Raw genomic sequence first — 18138 nt, 5'->3', positions numbered from 1 at the left:
ATTGTATATTACGAAATATTAAAATACCTATGCATCAGGAAAATCTTTTTCACATCAAATAGAGAAGTGAAAAATATTTTTTTAAATCGAATAAAATTACATCTTTAGTGTATTTAAAAAAAAAAAAAAATTCCTGTGATAATTTAATTCGTGTATTACTCAAAAATGGTTGATTCAAATGTATATTTAAAGGAATCTACTTATTTCAATGCACAGGCGTCCAACGAAACTGCTTTATAAACAGTAGTAATATTCTTAAATTTTTCCTCATCTGAGAACATTCCTTTCTATTATTGGAAAGTTTGAGATTGCAATACCGGTATTAGGGCAAAAATTGCTCTTCGATACTACCGGTATTACAAATTGAAATACCGGTAGTACTAAAAATATTTTTTTATTTGTTGAAAACAAATATCTCCATGGCTTAGAACTACGTAAACGATGATGCCCATATTGCTTGAAAGCAGAAGATAATAAAATGATACTAATTGTAGGGGATTAACCTAAGTAATTTTATCATTTTAGTCAAAATCATCAATGAATTTTTAATATGTCATTGTGAGCAAACAGATTTCAATTTTTCTACGCACTCCATTCTCATAAGGTTCTTTTAGGTAATCGTAACTGACAAAAAATAATAAGTAATATATTTTATTGGAATAAATTACCGAGTGCCCCCTGGTAAATAAAAATTTATGAAACATATAGAAGCGGTCGATCAAACACGATGTCCTAGATTTATTGTTCCAAAAGAAGAAGGATTTACTGCCCGTATTTTCTCATTTTTTATAAATAATGAAAGTGTTTTAATTATAATATTTAATATATTGAAACAATAGTTGCCTGGGTGTTTTGAATGCTTTTTTCCAATAAACATGGTGAATCATGCGAGCGGTACTCGAATTATATTTTCAGTTAATTAATTAAAATAATGATAATAATGTTAATACCGTTAGTACCGGTATTGGCTGTTTTTCTCTCGGTAATACCGGTATTATTGCAATGTGATTGATCTCATCAGCGTTAGATTTCACCAAAAATGATTTAATGACGTAACAATAAAAATCCTCCCCTTGAAATCTTAAATGTGAATTCATAGATCCATCTCTTAAGTGATATTCAATAAATTCACTGTAATTAGACGATCTTTTGCTCATAACTTTGCGACATCAGTGTTCTCATCTTAAATATACTTATTTTGAACGAAGGTGCTATCATTACGTTTTCCCTAATTAACAATAAATATTTACTCATTGCTCAGGGACGCATTGCATAGAAACTGATAGGTCTAATTTTACGTTATATTACGTAATTACATTTCCACACTAATGGCTAATGGTATATTTAGGCGGACTCTTTGTAAGAAGTGATGATATATGCTATATTGTCCAGATCTATCTGTCACAGAAACGTTAAAGAAGAACAGTAGCAGTGAATATATCTCACTATTACTGTATGTCTTAAATTTGATGTTATTTCTTTGCAATTTAGTCCAGTGAAGGGTCAGCAAATGCTAACTAATAGCATGATTGCAATCTTTGATCATTTATTTAACCTGATATATTTTTAACTCTTGGCACAACTTGATATGTTGTCCATAATTGCTTTAGTCGAATTCCATCTCAATACAGTTATTTTTGAAAGATTGCCCCCATTTAACAGGTATTGTGAAGGAATGCGCATGATTAAGTCGTAAAATATTATCCTTATAATCCACACGATTCCGAGACCGTAGAACCCATAACGGCCGACTTCTTCTAACCGAGTCCCAAAGGTTAAAAAGTTTTAATAACGACTTGATCACATCTCGCGGGTTTAACGAGCGCGTTCGACGGAATGCGAGGAATGTTTATAGCGATCGTTGCAACGGTGGCACACAGATGGTGCGATTATTGCACCGTATAGGCCCGGCGCTCTCAGGGCGTGCAAACTTTTGTAATAGCAATAATGTGTGATAAGAAAGGAAAACTATCGTTAACTAGCGGAGCGGGGTGATTCATGAGCACAATTTGCGACACGTGGTGTACTTTTTTCTATTTCGTCGCGAAAAAGCAATTTGGACGACAACGTTGAAGATTCGATCTTAGATCTAATTCTTCAATCGGAAAAAGGCATCTGCGAATTTGGCGTACATACTACGTATGTGGATAAGCAATCTAATAGATTGCTTGGTCTTGACAGTTAACCCGTTTGCTACCCGTTTTTCTGAATTTTTTTGAGACATTCCTGAATACGTCTTTATAGCTGTAATTTTAAATTTCCTCTGAACATGAAATTATTTTATTGCAGGAACTCGCTTAGCAATTAGCTACTTTAAAGATTGAGATTATATGGCAAGCTATTCGAAGCATTTTAATAATCAAACTCGCGGGTAGCAAATATGTTGACGAGTAAATGATTAGCTTGTCGACGTGGCGAAAATGTTTTATAGATAAAACTAAGAAAATATCATAGTTAAATTTGCCATCGACGATTTTTTTATATTCCGAAATCTGTAATTTACAACGAAGAACTCTTACTTGCTTTAGCCGCCCAGCACGAAAGTTTTAAGATACTAGTATTTTTGGAGTGAATCACAATACGTTTCGTAAGCATGTGAAAGAGCTCGATTCCAATATCATGTATCGTGTCTGCTCATTTCGTCACCCAACGCGCGCAGTGTTTTTCCGAACTGTTTCTGCATACTTTTTGCAGTTAATTGCTCATTAAATACTTTGGTCCGTTCATTGGACCGTTTAGTGACCGCAGATTTAAAGTATTCTCACGGGATGTTACTCGGTTGCTGTTTTATATTAATGCGTTGGTATGTCATCGTCACTACACGGTCGTGTTGATTGTTCTGCAATAAAGCAGTCACTATTTCGTCGCAGCCACTGCTCTTTTTAATTCATTGATCATGAATGGCTGTCGTTCAATTCAATGGAAAATTCCTGAGTCTAAAATACTTGACTCTTGTATGCGAAGTGTCAGGTGATTTTATTTTAATTGTTCAGTGTTACGATTATAATGCAATGACAATAAAACAACGTTGATTCGTGGTGTCATAGTACTTGTTGGCCTTACTAATGATGTCTTCTTCTGTCGGTTATTGCGGATGTAGTAATGCTATCATCGTATGCAAAAAATATCTACCTGCATGTCATTGCAACGAAGCACGGTGTGGTATTTGCTCGATCTGGGCGGCCAAAAGTCGATTATAAAAACTTTAACGCAGGTAAAAATAAAAATTTGTACGAATGACAATCAACGATTCCTACACACCCTGCATAACGCTAACGCCCTCACAATCGGTTGGAAGTAAATCATCCCTTCGAGTGCACGCATCGTTTCTCGGCGTCTATTGCATACTCGTACATTGGACAGTTATTATTATTTTATTTAAATACAGTTAAAAATGCAAACCATTGAATGTGATAAAGCAGGTAAATGTGTATTTTACACAGTCCTTTGTTGCTATAGCTGTCATAATAAATACAACATATCGTTTTGATTAGATACTATTTTTTAGCATTTTTTCGTGATTTTTAGCATTGGTTACATTTCCTAAAAAATTTTAGTATTGATTTTAGATACAATACGAAGCTCGTGTCTTTCTCTTCATGATACACGTATATTTTACTGCGGATTTTAACACATTGCATACCATCATTGGGGCGGGGTTCATTCGCGAAAATTAGAGCTTTTTAAACAATTATAATTTTAGTTAGTTAGCCGCCCGTAGTTCATCTTTTGGAATATAATCTGTTCAGCGAATTGCATGTTATTTTTTATTTTGAATTCAATTGATTCGAAGAACGTTTTAAACCGAATTTTTGTGCTGACTATATTATTATAAATAATTAATATTTTTCTGGTGATCGAAAGTAAGTAGCTTTTTATGCCGTTAAGTAATTATTGAATATACTACTTTCTTTTTTTACGTTTAATGGCTCATGTTTTTGAGTCCCTATAGCTTTCTAAGAAATTATGTGTTATGGTTTTCCCTTGTTTTAGGCGTCCGTTAGGATTCAGGTTATACGTAAAATCAGTGACTAATAGAATAGTTTCGCATAACGCACGGACTTTCTTTTTCTTAGAATTGTTGTTAAACACAGCACAATGCCTCGATCTAGTTATTTGATTATTAAAAAAATAACCTTTTAAGAAAACACGTGCATATTGTGTTATTGATTTGATCAAAAATTATGCTCATAGTTAATTATCATATTTAAACGAATAATTTAGATCCCATCAATGACCCATTTAAATCGTTTAAAATTTTACCGACTACAATTTTAACAATTATTATTTTGTGATAGTGTCTTTACATGATTTTGAGGTTCTGGAAAAGCTTGGTGCCACATAGTTAACAGTATTCATGTTTCAATGTATGGTTTAAAGTACCATTTGAAGCAATGTGGGTGTTAGATAGTTCTCTGATAAGCGCATATATCTGTATTTTTAACCAACTGTGCACAATAAATGAATACACTATCCATTAATATTACTTATAAAATTCCATCAGGGTATGTTAAGATAATGGTTATTTGAGTCACAATAACATGTACATTTCAAGGAACACATTAGCTGGTGATTCTTAAAAAAAATTGAGTTTATATACATATACCGTTTAAAAGAATACTCAAGATACCTGTATACTATAAATATATCTAGTAAGTCAAAATATTTGGTTTAAATAATAAAGCTCAAGAGTTGGGCCTTTGAAGCAAGGTGTTTGTTTTACACAACTTCGTTTTTGGGTGCCACCTATTTAATACTTTTTTTTATGTATTGCTTTTTAAATACAGTTTGAAAGAGCAGCATTAAATAACCCTGTAATCAACACATATTTTAATTCTCAAATACCATGAATATTAAAGACAAACTCAAAAAAATCATGATGCGAGTAGTACTAATCTTTGATAATATTGGGGTAGTATTAATCTTTGATAAAAAATAATAATTCGTAAGTGTTTTTTTAACAATTATTTCACATGAACTTGGGCTTCGTCCCACAATATTCTAAAAACTTGGGTCTCTAATACCGTAAACAATTAGAGATATATTTATACATGAAAGGTAATTGTTAATTACTCAATTATAAATCATGTGTTACCATTTTGTTAATTTGACCTTTATATAATTAGTTATTCGGAACGCTTCTTATCATTTCGTGGAATTGCCGATTAATTATCATAGGCTTACCCTTGCCCTTCGCGGCTCTTAACCCCTGACCCACATGCTCGACATTAGCAGGGATCGATTTCGATTCCCCGGTATTGCCCTAGGTCCGACTCGAAGGCGCTCCGGGGCCCTGATGCCGGTCGGTCCGGCTGCTGTCCGCCATGGGGGCCCCGAAGATGTGTCGCTTCGCTGCCGCGCCGTTCCGCCGCGATCAATACCTCCAACCCAAACATTCGCCGCCCTCTCGCGCGCCTCACCTTGCCACCCACCGTCTCGCCGTTCGCCCTCCTTCGCGTCCTTTTTCACCACCCTCTCGGTTCGCCCTTTTTCGCAATTTCTGCGTCTGGTGCGCTCGGGCGAACTTACCTGGCGCGTATGGCCGTTTTAGACCCGCCCGACTGCCACCAGATGCGTAGAGACGAACGCGCGGATTCCCCTAATTAACCATTGTGGATAATTGATTAAACATTGCGTTTGCATTGTTTCAATTAGTGATAATTGGAAATGTCGTGCAGGTTTAGTTGTTTTGTAATGTTTTATTTTTTATATTGTCCTTCTAAAGATTACGAAAAATTGTTGGCATACTCTGGAATAATGTAAAATAGCTAGGGTTCAAATCTGGAAGTTGAATTAGTTAATTCAAAATAATTCTCTCGCGAAATTGGAGGAATTTTGTAACATTCCCTCTGGTTTACTTTAGATGTACATGGTGTTAAATTGGCAACATGATCTTACATACCATTTCACGCGTACTACGATATGTTTAGAATTTTAAAATATTGTTTTTACTATAAATCGATATATTGAGACTTACAGTTATGTGCAAAAGTCTTAGACACCCCCTACTGGTCAGGACTTTTTCAGCGTGAAAAGCCGTAAATTATGTTATTAATTTAATTTGACCCACATTAGCTCTGTTCTAACCTACTGACGACTAAAGTTAAAGTTGATGCTATAAAATGTCTTCGTAAATATATATTTTTAATAAAAATATATAGTTAGTCTATCTTGTATATAAAATGCGTTTTATACGAACATTAATAGGTTTCAATTTTGATTTTATGCAGGCCACAGATAGAAAATCACTGATAAAATAATTTAAACAGATATACCAATACATGTCAGTGTATTTTATTATTAATTTTAATTGAATATTTGTTGCTTTAATTTTGTGTTGCGCGAATACTCACAAAACTGCCCGTTGTTATGCAGCAGGAGGCAGAAATCGAATTGTCGTTTAAGTTTAAAGTTGAACTATTATTTTATGAAATAATACAAAAAACATTGTTTATAATTTTTTTGTTTATTGTAATTCTTCCATTGCAGTATATAGGCTAGTTAGCCAAATGTGTTACAACACAATCAACGCCTACAAGTAAGTAGTGATACACCAGATTGAAATAAAAATCTATTTTATTATTACATAATAGTAACTATAATTACGCTAAATTAATTATTCATCACCCGTGAGATTAGAAAAATATAGGAAAACCTAACACGTGACAATTGTGTAAAAAAATACGAAATCCAGTCTCCCAGATGCGATTCAGGTAATAGTAATTTATTCATACTACTGTTCTATAGTGCTGGTTAAATGGTGCACAATTAAATGACCCGATAATTTAAGTAACTATTCATTTTTTATGTATTAGACAAAAATTAAAGTGTTCCTATTGTAATGTATTTCAATCTGTTAATGAAATTTTGTAAACACGAATTTCTAGCTATGTATGTAAATACATATCGGTTTTGTTCATCACTGACCATGTAAAAACTTAAATAGTGATGTGATCAGATCATTCTTACAAAGATAAAAATCGAATTATTACTCTTTCTAGTGATATGTGTCAATTAAAAATCAATATTCGACTATATTCAACCATGTCAACTGGTTCAGCTCTAAAGTTTAATAATAGATTGTGTCTATAAGCGAATTCGCTGAATAATGAAACTCAAAACTATTTTCTAAATATATAAATAATCCAATCATTAACTGTCTCTAGAAAATAGTAAACTTTTCTTACTATAAATCGACCGTCTTGAAAGTTGTAACGATCAAAGTTTCGCACCATGATTTGTGCGTCGTTAGCTTCAAGTTAAAAATTCGATACCTCGCAGAAAGCGAATCTCGATACCCTTCGACTTCTGTTAATAAAATCGACTTATGGTTGAATAATGAATCCAATTATAGCAAGCTCTTCGCGAATGTAATGAAATAATCAATGTATAAGAATTACAATGTCTCGGTTTGCTGATGTATACTATGTTCGTAGAAAAACTCGTGCGATTATCGCAGACGGCAAGAATCGAACGTGCTTTTTTTTATTTTGTTGGTATTATTTATTCTTGGAGGGTTCTTCGAACCGAACCGATTTCTAAATTGAAGCCGTCTTCACCACGACTGGGGTGTATCGCAGCGTACACGCTTTTCTCTCTTGAAAAGCTGAACATCTCCACTGCACTCGATGTACTTGGTGGTATCAATATTTTTTTTTATTAAAGCGGGGAAAGCTTGTTTCCGTTCGCTCGATTTGGCTGATCATAATAATTTCATGGAAAACGTTCGTCTTACCAGTTTTTCTCAGAATCGACGTCTCGATCGCGCATAATTTGTGATTTTCATGTTTGTATTCCTTCTAGTGATTTTAAAGCATGTGGTGAGTGAAGTACATACTTATTTTTCGTTGCTGCTGAATTCAAGTCTCACTTTGTGGACTCGTTATGTTTATTTGATAATTTTTGCTATAAATATATAGATGTTAATGCCAGAGTGCTACCAGAGTGCCGCCTAGTTATTGCAATAATGAGTAAATAGGCACCCACAATATAATATTTTATATATTATAAAATCAATGTATCCTAAAATATTGGCACATTTTAAATTTTTGTAAAATAAAATTATATACAAATTGGGTAAAAATTAGCGCTCCGGCACTATTTAATTTAACACTACACCACTGTGAGAACCGCTGATAAAAATTCTTTCGTCCGAGGTTTGAACTGGTAACTGGTCAAAAAAATGTTTACAAAATTCTTCGATGGACTAATAGATTTTACGACGAATTTAGTAATTTGACAATTCCAGGTAAAATGGTTAGGAATTACCAAATCTTTTTACTATAAAGTTGAACATAAAGTCATTTAATAAAGTTTCAGAAAATATATTCAGCATTACATAATAAAAAAAAATGTAAAATCATTTTGGTAAGACACGTACCTTTGGTTAAAGTGAAAACAGTGTTCTTATTTTACTTATGTTTTTGAGATTGGTTTCTCGCATTGTTTCGCGCACCTAAATGTATTTTACGTGGCATTTTTTAAAAATTAAATTAAGTGTGATGTCGCGTATCAAAAAAATTGCACGGCGCGGGTATTCACCTATTTACTTTAAATTTAGTATTAATAGGTATTCGTTCTATTGTAACACAAAGTATTGTATGTATATATATCATATATACCTGCTGCCTAGTTTTTCATATTGATTATTAACCTTTTCTGTGGTGAGAACCAAGCTGATAACGCATTACTTATTGAGTGGCTCTAGTGACGCCTAGCTTTCGTGTAACGCCAGTTATGGTGATACATTTTGCAATTGTAGTAGGTGCGTTTCATGAATCACACATTATCGCCCTGGCATAGAATGTTTTGAAATTTCATATGATTCACCTGCCCGGACGAATCGCCGGCGGGTGTAAGCGAGCTGTGCTACCCTTTTTTTGGCAGTTGTTTAGGGGCTGAGGTCTCGACAAAAAGTTGTGTCGTTCGCTCGCAGTCGCGTGACATCCAGAGAACTAATTTGCGTTTTTCTCCTTTTTTATTAGTATATTTTTAATCCTTATTTTTAACTTATGTAAAGTTAAGTGCGTTAAACGTTATGAGTATAAATAAAATAGTAGTCTTTGACTTCTATGAGTAGTAAGCTTATTGTGTTTCATTGCAGTCCGTCCAAGATATGAACGCTCATCGTCACAGTATTGGTGAGAAAATATAATAGGGTGACCATGTGAAATTACAAGTGCAATTATTTTTTACTTTTTTAATTTAATTTGTTGAGGAAAGTGTAAAATATCACTTTCTTACTTATTTTGTTTATTTATATACATATTTAACTCAAAAACATGAGAGCAGTTTTGGTATCACTCTCTAGGTCAGTGGTTCTTAACCGGGGGTGCCCGCACCCCTGGGGGTGCGGGAAGGTATATTGGAGGTGCGGGAGAAGCCCGTAACAATATAAATTATTAAATATCATTTATTAAATTTTTGATAATAAAATATTTGAAAACTACAGTACTTACCACAATAACGCGAAAGTCGGGATTGGGGTATTGAAGCTCGTACAAAAACTGGGGTTATGGGTTTTTCGCAAAAAAAATATACGTGAATGAAATATTTCGTTGCTATGCATGCGATCACCGACACATACATAGGCAGTCGTTGATCATTGTTACATCGGGTGCGTATTGGCAAAATGTGCCGATCACTAGCACACACGAGGACATAATAAGTGCGAACGAGTTAGGTAGATCTCTCCGACAAAAGATAGTGATGCTAGGGGACCATCAGTAGCTCCAGACCGGGAAACCAACCGCGGTCGTCCATCGGGGCGAACCAGGTTGATACTGGAAGCGGACCATCGGCCCTGTCGATGGGAAACATGTGTTCAAGTGCTAGGGTCGCTAATGAGCCGAATTTGGCTTACACACGACCTGAGGAAGCGGGTGAGAGCACCCGGGGACTGTCGTCCTCCTTTTTTACTCTCTACCTAAGTCTACTATTGTTTCTGTGTCATCAGGAGTTTGTCGAGAAACCTCTTGAAACAAACACGTTTACGCATTTAAACATCCGATTATGAACATTACTACCTATTTAATACATTATTAATTGGGCAATGACTCAAGCCGAATAGGATACATTGATAATACAAACGTAAGAATTTTTCTCACTAATTTGAAATAATATTTTGTTAATTTTTTTTAACGTTATTTCTAAATAATTTAATTGATTATAGTGAACCCTACTATGTAAAAAAAATGCCAATAGAACGACAAGTATGCTGCTTATGGATTCACTTGTAAAACAGAAAAAGATGGTACGCATCAACCTTAATGCATCTTATGTTCCATAATATTTTCAAACTGCAATCTCAAACCATTAAAGTTATTAGAGCATTTCAACCATCTGCATGGTGGTGAAGGTGGGCATAGCATGAACAGTTTGAAGTCAAAAAAGGCTCGATTTGATACCAGTGGTACTATCTTAAAATTATGCGAGCCAGAAATTCAAAAGCCCTTGTTAGAAGTGTCCTATCAAGTGGCATATCTGTGTGCAAAGAAAAGAAAACCTCACATGATCGCTGAGGAATTAATAAAACTCTGTGCATTAATAATAGCTCAAACTGTATTAGATTCTGATATAATTCGATCGCGAATTCAAGATCTCAGTGAAGATATTTTACTGCAAATAATAAGACATAAAAGTCAGTCCACTAAAAGTAAGCATACAACTTGATTAGTCAACTGATGTTGATAATTGCAGCCAGATTTTGGTATTTGTGCGATATGTAAAAGAAATGATATTAGAATTTCTATTTTGTGAGCCACTGGAATTGACTTCGAGAAGAATTGATGTTTTCAATTATATCAAAGATTTTTTTCTAAAATATCAATTACCAATGAATATTATTGTCTCAATATGCACTGATGGGGCCCCAGCAATGCTAGGCAAAAATTCCGGATTTTTTTCACACATGAAAAGAGAATTACCGCAAGTTACAATAACGTATTGCATGTTGCATCATCATGCACTTGCGTCAAAAGCTTTGGCAGAAAGTTTAAATCAACACCTAATTACTGCAAATAATATAGTAAAATATATCCGTGAACGACCGCTAAATCATCACAATTTTCATGCCTTTTGTGAAGAAATCGGTGCTGCTCATACCGTGCTTCTATATCACACCGAAATACGATTGCTCTCTAAAGGCCGCATGCTTAACAGAGTTTTTGAATTGCGTGAAGAAATTATTCAGTTCATGACTAGTCAAAACTGTGATTTAGTAAAAGATTTTGAGAGTAAGGATACAATTCTGAGACTAGCCTACCCAACATATATATTTAGTTAATTTAATGAATTGAACATATCAATCCAAGGATTTGATAAAAAGAATATGATAATAGCTAGTGAAAAACTATCTTTATTTATTGGAAAACTAGAAATTTGGATACTTCGAGTTGAAAACGGGAATTTTGCAAACTTTCCCTTGCTTGATTCAATTGTTGTGGAAAATGAAAAAAATACAATTATACCTGACATTGCAATACATTTGAAACGATTGAGCGAATCATTCAATGGATATTTTTCTACTAGAAATATTATCAAAACTCAGAGATGGATACTGGATCCATTTCTATATAACCTAAATTCGATGGATGATAGTGATTTAAAAAAGATGATCTTTTTGAAATGCGAGACAATGGATATATTCAAATGGAATTTGAACAATTAGAATTACAACAATTCTGGTGTACACAGTTAGAATGCTATCCACAGCGAAAGAAGCATTGCAGACACTTCTACCATTTGCCACCACTATCTGTGGATTTTCATCGCTTTTGCATATAAAAACTAAAGCGAGAAATCGCTTAAATGCAAGTGATGATTTACGCGTGTCTCTTTAAAAAAAAAGACTCGCTTCACAAATATTATAATGAACAAGCAACAGCGGCCTATCTATTGATAAAAATAATATTGTTTTGTATTTGATATATAAAATTTAATTTTTTTTAAATAAACAATAAATTTCGCAAAAAATGTATTTTTCTAAATTAAAAAATCGAAGCACATTTTTAAATGGGGTGCGGAGAGCAATTTTCAGATTCAAGGGGGTGCGGCTCACTTAAAAGGTTAAGAAACACTGCTCTAGGTTGAATATCTGTTCAATATAATATTTAAAAAAATACCAATAGAATATTACAAGAATTATTTCATTGATTACAAAATACCACAACATGACAATAATTTATAATAAAAATATAACACATTATTTTTAATTCAATTTCCAATGTATGGTCACCCTACCCCTAAAACAGCCCTGATTTAGTATTGGTAACGTTCTCCTATCGGTGTAAACAAATTCGCGGAAAACTGTGTATGGAAACATGCATGCGTACACGCACCCTTATTTCCAACACAACGATTATGAGCGCTAACATCTTGGATGGACTATACATACTCGTAAAATGTGTTGCATCTGCTTTTTGCACGCACATACAGAAACTATTGAAATAAATAATGACTAATATCTGAGTTTAGAAGTTTATTTTTTTTTATTGGCATAACTAGAATAAAGAGCTGTGTGTGTTTTCTCATTTGATGATCTACTATTTTAGTTTGTTTTACCTAGCAACATGTACGATAGCATTTTCTTGTATAGCCTAGTTTCTCATTATATCAGGAAAATGATTCTTAAAAAAATATATTCTTTGCGCGATTAAAAAATGTGATAATACATTTTTCATTGTAAACTCAATTTGTATATAATAAAAACATTTGGATGCTATTTAGGTGAATAGTCATTTGGTATGTATAGAGCCTGATACGCGTTTTAGGGTGACCAAGAGATTTTTTTGAGTTTACTTTTCAGTTGATAATTTTGTTTTCGAATATGAGTATATCACGATTATAATATTATATGCTTTGTATCAAAAATGTAAATTTTATGTGATTAAATTCTAAATATATTAAAAAATTAACCAAGTGTATAATTACGCGATCATTACAATGTTATATATGCAACATTTACGTTCCAAAATTAATGACCTTCGAAATAATCTTATTTCTTATGTAAGTAAAGATATGTTATATTTTTTTTAAACTTAAAATTTACTGAAGTATTACATATAAAAATAAATGATAAAACAGTTTAATTTACTTAATACATATTTTATTGCTTTTATCAAGGACTATTCCAGGGGCAGTGTAATATTTTTTCTTATGTTCTAAAATATATTAATTATATTTATTTATTTAATCGCATCTTTTACATTATTGATCAGATTGCTAAAAAAACATTATTGAATACTTGTGCAGAAACTTCCATATAGATGCAATCCAAATTTGAGACTACCTGGACAGTTTTATAATCCACCACCTTCCATTTCGGAATATAAGAAGCACACTCTGGCTCTTAGTCCGACTTTTGTGTCGATTGTCACATTTCAATGACAGTTTTTTTTGCCATGTATACAACTGCATATGTACCTAAACCACGTATAAGGGTTGTATAATTTTTTTTATCAAATGTTTTGCAAGCACACTGGTAAAGTCCACAGCATTTTTACACCTATTCTCACTTAAATACATTCGTAGTATTACTTAATCATCACTACGGGTAGTTATTTTTATCCTTTACCCTTTCACCGCGGCTGATATTTTTGCGCGCCATTTCGAAATTTGTTAATATATGAGGCACCCATTCATGCCATATTTAAAAAAATATTATGGTTCAATAAATTCAAGTGATTTATAGTCTAAAATTATACTGAGTAACCATATTATTAAGCTAAAGGTTTATACCACCTTTAAGTGCCCAATGAATACCGTCTATTTTTTTGATGACATAGAAACCATCCGCGGCAAAAGAGTTAACCCGGTGTATTGCACCCATTTCGCGTAATTTTTAATAACAAATTATAATTGGTATAGAACTTGACTCGTTAGATGATGGGGTGGCATGGAAAAATGCCGAAAGATCATTGTTATATTTTATAAAAATATATATTTTTTACTTTGTGTAAAAATGTTAGTTTTCTAATAAAGCAAAAATTAATTTAATATTGTTTTGTAGTGACAACCCTAGCACTTCGATTTTTTTAATAGCTACAAATAGTGTCAAAATGCACCGGAAACGGCACTCGGAGGCTCTTTTGGGGTTATAAGAGTCCTTGACAAGTCGTTAATACTTGACAATTCCAAAAATAGCTGACATTGGGGTCGTGTACTACGAAATATACCGTGGCACGAAAACGGTTAAAATGGTTGTATACATTTTTATTGAGAAAGCGACGGTCAATTGGTTAGGTAACCACTCAAACACTACCCATAAATGAGTAATAAAATGTTTCGGAAATTCCAACGAAGGATTACCGATATATCTTAAATTCTTAGAATTTTGATATGTAATGCGATTTTGCACGCTACTGTTGTGTATTTGATTATATTCAATCGCATGCACGTATCAAAACTCCATTATTGTTAACTTTAAAGTGAAGGCAACATATTTGTAATTCATTTTAATTCATTGTAATATGATCTTATAGGTTTTTATCTTCTGCTATTTTCACATGTAAACTTTCATACGTTATTCCACGTATACTTTATTTTGACAGGCCCGTAAATAAAATAGTAGAGTTACATTTCTTGCAGTGATTATCAGTCACAATTGAGTGGATAATTTTTATTTGCTTTTCTTGTTTCGAAGTCATAGTTTTAATAATATTGTTTATTAATTTATTATTTTTTGCTTTTTGCACGATTCCTTGGAAATTTATTAGCATAGTTTACACATTCAATCTTCCCACGTTCGTTTATATATTAATTAACACATGCGCTTATTATTTCGTGCAATCGTTTAGCGATAATAATAACAACAACACGGTGTTGACAAAGCGACGCCGCCAACACATTGATGAAACGCCGGCGTTTGCGACCGATTTGTAGAAAGACAATCAATCGGAACACAAAGCTTTCGTTATCAAGTTATCGCCGACACACACCGACTCGAATCAATTTGCTACACAAACCGAACCCACGCCACGCTTTGTTTTGTACACACGGGTTTATTCGCGAGCGCTTGTCGTGTGCACTTTCACTTTTATGGGTCATGACGCGAAATTGTCAGCCTACCCCGTCAGTAGTATCGCGCGCGGTCTCGGCGGCGAACCAGTTTTAATTCGGCCTACTTTCGCGGCGATCCTTTTTTCTCGTTTTTTCTCCGACGACGTCCCCCCGATGGGCACCCATTACTTCCAAGCGATGCTCGTGCGTCCGGACACATTCTGGGGTATGGTCCGTTATAACGACGTTTGCGGTATTCGATCGAAGTGTTTCGTTTTTCGCACGTTTCGACGATGGGAAAACGGCTCTTGGGCGTTCGGAACTTGCTCGGCGGGCGTCTCCACGCCATGTGGTCTCAAGATCGAATGTTGCAACTCGATACGTCCTGCTGTATCGACTTACCAGGAGTCGTCTATTTTCATTAATCTATTTTTTACCCCTAGCGTTTTTTAAAAGTATTATCTTTAAGGGCTTTGTAAAGATGATTTCTGATTTTTATTATAAACATACAGTTGTTCAGATATAACTGCACGTTTCGATGAAATCTTAAATAGACATATTTTCTGGTTTCAATATTCATGCATATTTCAAATCGACACCTTGCGTCTTCGACAAATTTAAGATATGATCGTTTGTTGTCTTTGATCGATTCGTTATTGTCCAAGAGCCCCATGTGAAAAATGTATCAGTAATATTACACGCCATTTTACTTTAATTCAGTCGATTTTTTTTCATACATAAAATACGAAGCATATATTCCTTATTTGTCTATCTCAACCATTTATTTTTATGATATGCTAGTTTGCTGAATGCGTGGAAATGGGCATAGAGCAAAAATTAAATAATTTTTCAAGTAAGCATCGTGAAATTCCTCATTAAGCGGCCCAGTAAAATTTAAAAAATATGCATATCAAATCTGCAAAATAAGGAATAATTTATGTTTATATAATTATTCTGTTTATTTAACTTGTTAGTACTAACCTATAAGGATACCGTAGTAATATTTTAAATGTGCTTTTTTGCCACTACTGGCTTACAACTGTGTTTAAGCACGTGGTAATTGGCGTTGGTTATCAACAGGGACGTCATTACAGCTTTTAACAAGAGTGGGGGGGGGGGGCAAAAGTTGGCCGGTTAGTGGTCGTTTTTTTAATATTTTTATTTCATTAAATGATATGCATTTTTCTGGCCAAATTTAAGGGGTCTTTGTTTAGAATCCACGCCAAAAGCCATAAAATCGTGCCATCGCAGTGGAAACGCTCGGTTATCTAGCGCTCATATTAATACGTTATATAACAATATTACGACTTACAATAAGTGTGAATCGAAAGAAGCATATCTAAACCGAATTTTGACTAGTAGAAGAGCGCAAAAAACAATTATCCTTTCTCAGAAGTCAAAAATTCACACCAAAAGCAATAAAATCGTGTCGTCGCCGTCGCAGAGGGGACGCTCGTTAACGAGTTTGTTTTTGCGCCCTCCTATTGACCAAATCCGGTTTGAAAACACTTTGTCCGTAGTAATATCGGTAAGGATAGCTATCATTTTTTAAATCATAGTATAATAACTAAGTGCAGACAAACTATGGAGCAATATGCGAGATGCGACGTCTCTAAGAGATAAGTTGCCTTAGTTTGTATTTTGTATTTGAAAGTTAAACTATGATTAGTTTTGGAAATTTTATTATGCTAGGTTTTGACGTGAATTTTTGACTTCTGAGAATTGATAACTGTTTAAACGCCCTCCTGTTGATCAGAATTCGATTTTAATATACTTGAACCAACACTCTAATATCGGTACGGAGAGCTATCATATTTCTAAAACATAATAATTTAAAGTGCAGACTAACTATGAAGCAATATGCGCTATGCGATACTTGTCTGTATTTCTTCTTCCGCTCATTTTCTCTTGAAAGATATGTTGGCTTAGTTTATATTTTAGATTTGACATAATGAAAGTTTTATAACTATAATTAGTTTTAGAACTTAGGTTTGGGTTTGAACAGCAAATTGACGTTTCGCAACTGTCAAATTGAGTTTTATACACATTTTAAAGCAGCATTTAATTTCATTAGCGCCTATAGGTTACATTATATTTTTGCTAGTAGAAATATATATTTACTGGTGAAAATGTATTTGGACTTCACTAGTGAAAATATAACTTCACTGTAACATTTCTATAGATCGCATGTGAATAAATAATGATAAATACATAAATGTATATATATATACTATATAATATATATTACGACGTATGGAAAAGTTGAGATCATATAATTTAATTGGCACTTGCCAGATAAATTATATTTTCGCCGGTAAAAATATTTATCTACCGGTGAAAATGTATTCCTATATGATTTCACTGAAATTACATGTTTAAAAAATGTTTTCGGTATAGATTCAATACTGTTTTTTATAGATTTTTTTTATGGATAACCCGAGAATTTCTACGGATATTATCTTAGCTTTTTCCAGGGTGGGGTAAAAGTTTGCCAGTCAGTCAGCGGTCGTTTTTTAATATTTTAATTTCACTAAGATTCGTAATATTTCATTTCATTACGTGCATTTTCCGGCCAAATTCAAGCCCCTCCCCCCAAATGAAGTCCCTGATCAACCTTCTACCACATCAGTTCCTAAATAATACTAGAAAAGTACTGGTCAGTGTTCATATGACACGCATAGATTTATTTTAAGAATTTGGTCTCACATGCCGAAACTTATGAGATTACTATTTAAATATCGGTCTATTTCATATTAAAATATTGGTGTTCTTACCTCTGAAGAAAATATCTAATATAGCTCAGTAAAAATGTTTTTTTTTCTACGATGATGTGTCGGAATCGGGAATTCTCGCTTGTGGTAAATTTCTTTATTTGTAGCTATGTAACATTTTTTGATTAGTTATTCTATGAAAAGCACCAATTGTTAATCGACTATCTGGCTGAGCTCTACATGTTTACATCAGATAAAAGTAGACGATAGTTTGAAATTTGGAACATTGACCCTTTCTAGTTATAAAACTTCAGGGAGTCGTCATTTTGCGGGTTCGCAATTGCGAAGTATGTAAATTAATTTTATTATTTCGCTACAACCACTTTCTTGTTACGTTGAAAATAATAAAAGCTGTGTGGCGAAATATACA

At 33.6% G+C, this 18138-nt stretch overlaps 1 protein-coding gene across 5 annotated transcripts in view; it reads left to right on the top strand.

Annotated features, from left to right (window-relative positions):
* mnb (minibrain) overlaps positions 1-18138 on the top strand; it is an 88819-nt gene that overhangs the window by 6871 nt on the left and 63810 nt on the right. The window lies entirely within an intron of this gene.

The sequence above is a fragment of the Plectrocnemia conspersa genome, unplaced genomic scaffold (assembly GCF_051122295.1).
Source record: "Plectrocnemia conspersa isolate PC_06_02 unplaced genomic scaffold, ASM5112229v1 ptg000005l, whole genome shotgun sequence".
NCBI classification, from domain to species: Eukaryota; Metazoa; Arthropoda; class Insecta; order Trichoptera; family Polycentropodidae; genus Plectrocnemia; species Plectrocnemia conspersa.
This window is presented reverse-complemented; position numbering and strand designations above follow the sequence as displayed.